Source organism: Tauraco erythrolophus, chromosome 1, assembly GCF_009769465.1.
Source record: "Tauraco erythrolophus isolate bTauEry1 chromosome 1, bTauEry1.pri, whole genome shotgun sequence".
NCBI lineage: Eukaryota > Metazoa > Chordata > Aves > Musophagiformes > Musophagidae > Tauraco > Tauraco erythrolophus.
The window spans coordinates 4,886,266-4,892,389 of record NC_141465.1 but is presented as its reverse complement, the minus strand read 5'-3'; positions in this window follow the sequence as shown (position 1 = coordinate 4,892,389).

Sequence of the window (6,124 nt, the reverse complement as noted above, 5' to 3'; positions counted from 1 at the left end):
TTCTCTGGCTGTTCAACATCCTGGCTGAAGCAGTACTGGGAGGAGCGGAGCTGCTCTGCACGGGGAGAGGTTTCCCATTCCTCATGGCTGATGGTTTTCAAACCATCCCTCACTTTCTGCTTTGTTTCTGCACATCAAGGATCCAGTTTGGCAGGTGCACTGGACATGTGGGTGCTGGCTGGGCAAGCCTCTGGAGGTGACACCAACTATCCACAGTTTGGGACCGGAGACCCGTGCTCCTTAGGAAGCACAGCTTTTTTCCAGCTATAGTACGAAAGCTCCCATGGCATTTCATCGGAGAGGCTTTTCGGTATCTCCCTCTCCATCGGATCTCTCCCCTGAGCTGTTTGAACTGGCTGTTTGCCTGAGAGCAGCACAAGCCTCCCTGAGGCAGAGGGAATTTTTTGTGTATGGTGCAGGAAATTTGGGGCCTTTTAAAGTGAAAGTAAGCATAGAAATGCAAGATCCCATTGCTGCTGTTACCAGAGCTGGGCAAACTGGCTGTATTTGCTTTCCCAGCCTTCTCAAGAGTCAGAAGACTCAAGAGTTCATGCAAGTGAAGATGTTTCTGTGTTTGGGAAAAAGAAACAGGGGGACAGATGATCTCATGGGAGGAAAGATGAGTGTAATGAGAGGGATATCTCTCCCTCCCTATGGGAAGTAACACTTTCCATAGATACAGACCCTCCACCATAGTCTTCATTGGCAAAGCCCAGGGGTCCAGAGGGTTTTGGGGTGGCACATAGAGTAAAGGGGAGAGAGAAGACGGAGAGCTGTGGAGGCTGGAGAGGAGAGGCAATATTTGAAGCAAGCGCAGGTAGGGTCTCCGCAAGCTTGCAGCAGGGAGAGCACAGAAGGAACCCCAAGCATCTGTTTGGGAGCTGATGGAGATGGAAGCTGTGAGCATGAGCCAGGGGAAGTCCCTGGGAGGTGTGTTCAAAGCCAGGCTCCTGGGGAGTTTATCTGAAAGGCTGTACTGAGTATGTTTGTTTATATGTTTCCTCCTAACTGGGGTCAATCTGCTTTGTGTTTTGGCTAATCTGCTGGTTCAGAGGCCTGATAGGCTGGAGGGGGGTGTTTTGCCCTCCTCCTCCTTTCAGACCATGGAGGTGGGGGAGAGATGGCTGTGGAGGTGCTCAGAGCTGCCTGCTGTCAGGGCTGGTGGAAAAGTGCTTTATCCCTTGAGGAATGGTGCTGGGGAGCAGGTCCCTGGGAGGGACTAGTGCCTTTCTTTTCCCTAATTAATGAATCCCATGAAAGCGAAGGATTACTGGGGAAAAAAAACAAACATCTCAGCAAGAGCCTGGCACTAAGCGAGATATCTGCTTTGTAGGGGTCTGCTGAGGCTCCCAAATCCTGGTGGGCACCATCTCCAGTTGGCCCCATGCCCTGCCCTCACCCTTCTGCCTCGAGGGCCCATCTAGAGCAAAAGAGATGAGGAGATGCGTGGGTCAGGCACACGCCTCTGGTGTCCCTTTGTCCCCCGTGAACTTTGTCTTCTGGGACCCCTTCTGTGCCACTCTGCTCTGAGACCGTTGCTAAATCAGGTCCCTTTGCTGGCCGGGATGGGGTGAGTCACAGGTATCTCATGCAAAGTCTTCCTTGTCACTTTGGGTTAAAGGAGATGCTGTTGCCACCAGAAGCACATCCCACCCTCTGAGGATGGAAAAAGCATCAGGAGGACGAGCTCAGCCTGTGGCAAGAGCCCTTTGCGCTAAGGGGAAGCTGCCCTAAACGCTGCCCCTCCTGCACGTAAAGTGCTTTTCCTGGGGACTGTGACATAGCCATGGACATGCCAGAGGTGGTGGTTCCACCACTTCGAACCTCCTGAGCTCTAATGTTTCCTCTAATCCCAAGCAGATATTTGCTCTAATGCCTTTGTGCTTGCAAGGTCAAGGATGGGTCGGACCCCCTTCAGCATGCCACACAATAGGTGGTTTCCAAACTGGTCCCTAAATAGCCTTCATTCCTCTAGAACACCGTGCTGATCCCAGTCTCTCAGAGAAGACAGCATGTAGGGGGTCTCAGAAAGCTCCCAGGTCCTGCATGGGAAACAAAAGGGCACCCGGAGCCTTATTCAGAGCTCGTAAATTGTACAAAAAGGGGCAGAATAAAACCCAGCCTGTCTTCAGGGCTGCTTGCACGTGGTCCCCCCGGCAAGGCGACAAAACCACAGCCAAAACAACGCCCGCAGCGCGATGACGCACTGGTGACTGGCAAGGGACACTCAAGGTCCGGCGTTGTTTAATCACAGTAGACGCGACCTTCCTGTTACTCAAAGCCGTCCTCGCTCCAGCTCTTCCTGAGCCATCCCGAGCCATCCCGTCCCACAACTCAGCCCTGCCTCCCCTCCCTGCCGGGGGCTGCAGAGGTACCCAGTGGGGACTCTCCATCAGTTCGCCGACCTGCCTGCGCAGAGGCGGAGGGGATCTGCTGGCGCACAACCTCCAGCAAAAAGGGCTGCTCTCGAAGCCTAACTCATCCAGGCAGGGGAAGGAGCCTTTTCCCAAAGCCAAGGTCAGGGGAGTGAAGCAGCTCCAGCTTTTCCCCCGTACTGTTTGTGCGAGGCGCCTGCTGCTCGTGCTCGGCCCGGCTGCCAAGCCCATGGGGCAGCAATTAAACCTCCCTGCCTGGCACCCGTGCAGCGAATTCAGGTGGTTTCCAGTTGGGCTTTTTCACTTCCCTGCTGCTGGCGAAGGCAGAACATGCCACTGGCACAGATGCGGCCACCCCCGAGAGCCACCACATGCCGTAGGGTGGCCAAGCTGGCTTCTCAAAAAAAAAAAATTCAGGAGGGCTGTGAGGCTTGAGCTGGGCTTTGCTCAGACAACAGGGGTGGGGGGGACGCAGCAGCTTTGTCAGAGGCACATGGGAAGGTGGTGACCAGGGGCTGCCATCACCTCCTGAAGACGCTTGGAGGTGGGTGCTGAGCCCCTCCATCATGGGCTGCTGAGTCAAAGCCCTGTCTCCCCACCCACCCACCTCTGCGTGGGGTGACCAAGCAAAGTGGGAATACCCTCTTCTGCTCCCCTGTGCTCTGTCAGAGCCCACCTGACATTGCATCCTCTGGTGCTCCAACACCAGCAGCAAGGGTGGAGGTGGAGAGCAGCTTGGTTCAGCTGCGACTGTGGGCCAAGTGATGGGGACGGTGCAGCTACCGTGCTCCAGCCCCTGGGGCCCTGGACACCTTTGCTGACATGCTGCTCGCTCTCTGCATCTGGGTTTGAAGCCAACAGCAAGCACAGTGCCCAGGTGCTCTCCAAGCTGTTCCCAGTCTCTGTGGCACAGCCCAGGCTCGTCACCTTCCTGATCGTAAGTCTGGCTGATGGTCCATGCCCAGTTCTGGCTGGGACCGGGCTCTGGCCAGACCCATCCCGTCCACAGTAGCCTCAAATCATGGCAGCAGCTATGCAGTGCCCGTGCTGGTGACACTGATGCTAGAAACGTGAGCGGAACAGAGCAAATACTGTCACCATGGTGGTTTCAGCACTGGGAAATCTGCCGAAATGAACTTGCACTCAAACAGTCGTTCCGCTTCTGCATTGTGATGGGGAGGAAGAGTTTTGCCTGGCCCTGTTCACACGATTTCATGACCTCCCAGGGCCAGCTCTCCAAAGTGGTATGGGGAGCGTGTACAGGTCACTCATAAGAAAAACCTGTAACATTTTTAGTCCAAACCTTATACTCCACCTTTGGTGACGTTTAATAATTTTAGTCTCTAATTACTATGTATTGCTCAACTTGTAAATATTGACAAATATCTACAGCCAATATAAAACATACAGTCATAGAATGGTTTGGATTAGAAGGGACCTCAAAGATCATCTAGTTCCAACCCCCCTGCCATGGGCAGGGACACCTTCCACTACACCAGGTTGCTCAAAGCCTCATCCAACCTGGCCTTGGACACTTCCAGGGATGGGGCAGCCACCATTTCTGAGCAACCTGTTCCAGTGCTTCACCACCCTCTGAGTGAAGAATTTCTTCCTTATATCCAATCTAAATCTCCCCTCTTTCAGTTTAAATCCATTGCCCCTTGTCCTATCACCACATGCCCTTGTAAAAAGTCCCTCTCCAGCCTTCTTGTAGATCTCCTTTGAGTACTGGGAGGCCTTCGCCACCACCCCAGCCCTGGTTCCCTGCTCCCTTCCCCAGGCATCAGAGCCCTGTTTGCCCCAGTCACAGCTCCCTCAGTCCCTTATTCAGTCAAGGATGTTCAAAGCAGTGGGGTGAAGCTTTCCTTTAACATTAGCCAGCGCTTCTGAATAAGTTTTTTTGGGGGAGATTGCAATTAGACTGGTGAGCGACAGCACAAAATGCAAGAGATGCTCCTGGACTGGTGTGAGATGTCCAAGTGAGACGTTACTCCAGAGCAGCCAGTGTAGCCAAGAAGCGTTCCTGCAGGACCTGGCTGCAAAGAAGCCTCAGCTACACTACAGCACGCGGACAGCCTACTGAGGAACCACGTGAGCTCACAGGGCACAGGTTCAGCTCCGGTGCCGGCGCTCGGATGTGTGGGACTCCCTCCTCCCTGCAAATATTCAGATTTCAGCTTGATAAGGCCAGCAGCAACCTGACCACACTTTGAAAGAGGCTGTGTTTCGAGCAGGCAGCTGGACCTTCAGGGGTCCATCCTCACCTACATCTTTTATTCCAGCAAGAGGCCTACTACTAAGGCTATTTAAAACTAAAACACCAGGGGGAAGAACAACAAGTTCCTTATTTTTTCACCTGCATCAGACAAGCAACACTGATTTTGCAACTTCATTGCAGCAGGACTCTGAGGAAGTCTCAGGCACTGGTCAAAAAGTTCAAGCAAGTGTCAATGCCTGCAAAGAAGAAACATCATTTCTGCATCACTGCTCTGTCATCCTCAGATCCTGTAAAATTCATCCCACCTTCTTCCTTTAGTGCAACTCCTCATCTCCCCTTCCCAGCTAGGCTCACCTCAATTCAGTTGTTAGCATGGGCAGACTCCAACAATTGGAAGACTTCATTAGTATTTTGTTAACAATTGCCAACTGCAGCTTCCACATTGATGTCCAAGACTTGTTAAAACAGTTGCCACCCTCTGTCTCTCATCATTTCCTTCCCTAGTGCTCTCTTTGCTGTTTAGGTTTATATTGTTCAGTACGTGAGAAGTGAGCTGGCTTTAAAATAAAAAGGAATGAGGAATGAGATGTAGTTTTAACTGCAGATGCTTTCCATGCTGTGGTCTGGTGATCCTTTGCAGAGGCAGATGCGTACCTAAGAGGGGCACAGAACAGCAGTTCACGATTAAGAGCAAGGGCCTGAAGCATCTCCAGGTGGTTTTAGCCCAACAGCATCAGGAATATGAAGTTAGGACTTTATGGTGACTTGTCCACATGCAGAAGGTCAGCTCTCCCCCCGAAATGAACCATACAGGCATTAAAGAGTACATCAAAACACAGGGAAAATGGCTAGATATTCAGAGGGAAGCAGCATGACCCACTTCAGCCCACAGAGCCAACTTGGAGCCCTGACAACAGCCATGCCTTCCTCAAAAGTGGAAGACATACCCATGATCAGCCCTGTACCCATGATCAGCCCTCTGCTCTCACTCCACAGCAGGCGCAAGCCAGTGCCAGGACAGGGCAAGTGCCATGCTGGGACAGGTGTCCTCTTTGCGTGCACACACCAGGAAACACTATCCCTTGGCAAAGCGAGCAGGAAAATCAGTGTCAGAATTTTGAGAACAAACATGCCTGGATCCAAATGCCATTCAGTGGAAGCCGGTTCTTGTTCGGAACGCGGCAAGCAAGTCACAGCCTCTCACAACAGGCCAGAGCAGACATCCAGCCACCAGCTCTTCTCTCTGCTCAATGCTACGTTTGCAGAAAGTAGCCAAGACGCATAGTTAGAGGCCAACAAGCTTCCTGAGCTTTAGGCTTTGAAATGCAAGTGCTTGCAAGCAGTTTGTCACATCAGGCACTGAGCTACAGAGTGGGATGCACCAGGGCTTTTGAGAACTGCACATGCTGTTGTCTCCAGGTCAAGCAGCTCTGCTTCCCTGCTACAAAAATGGGAAGCCAGAGGCTAACCCATGCTGTCACCATCACACCCTAAGCAGGAGGGGAAGTTGCCCTGAACCAGTTTTGCCTTG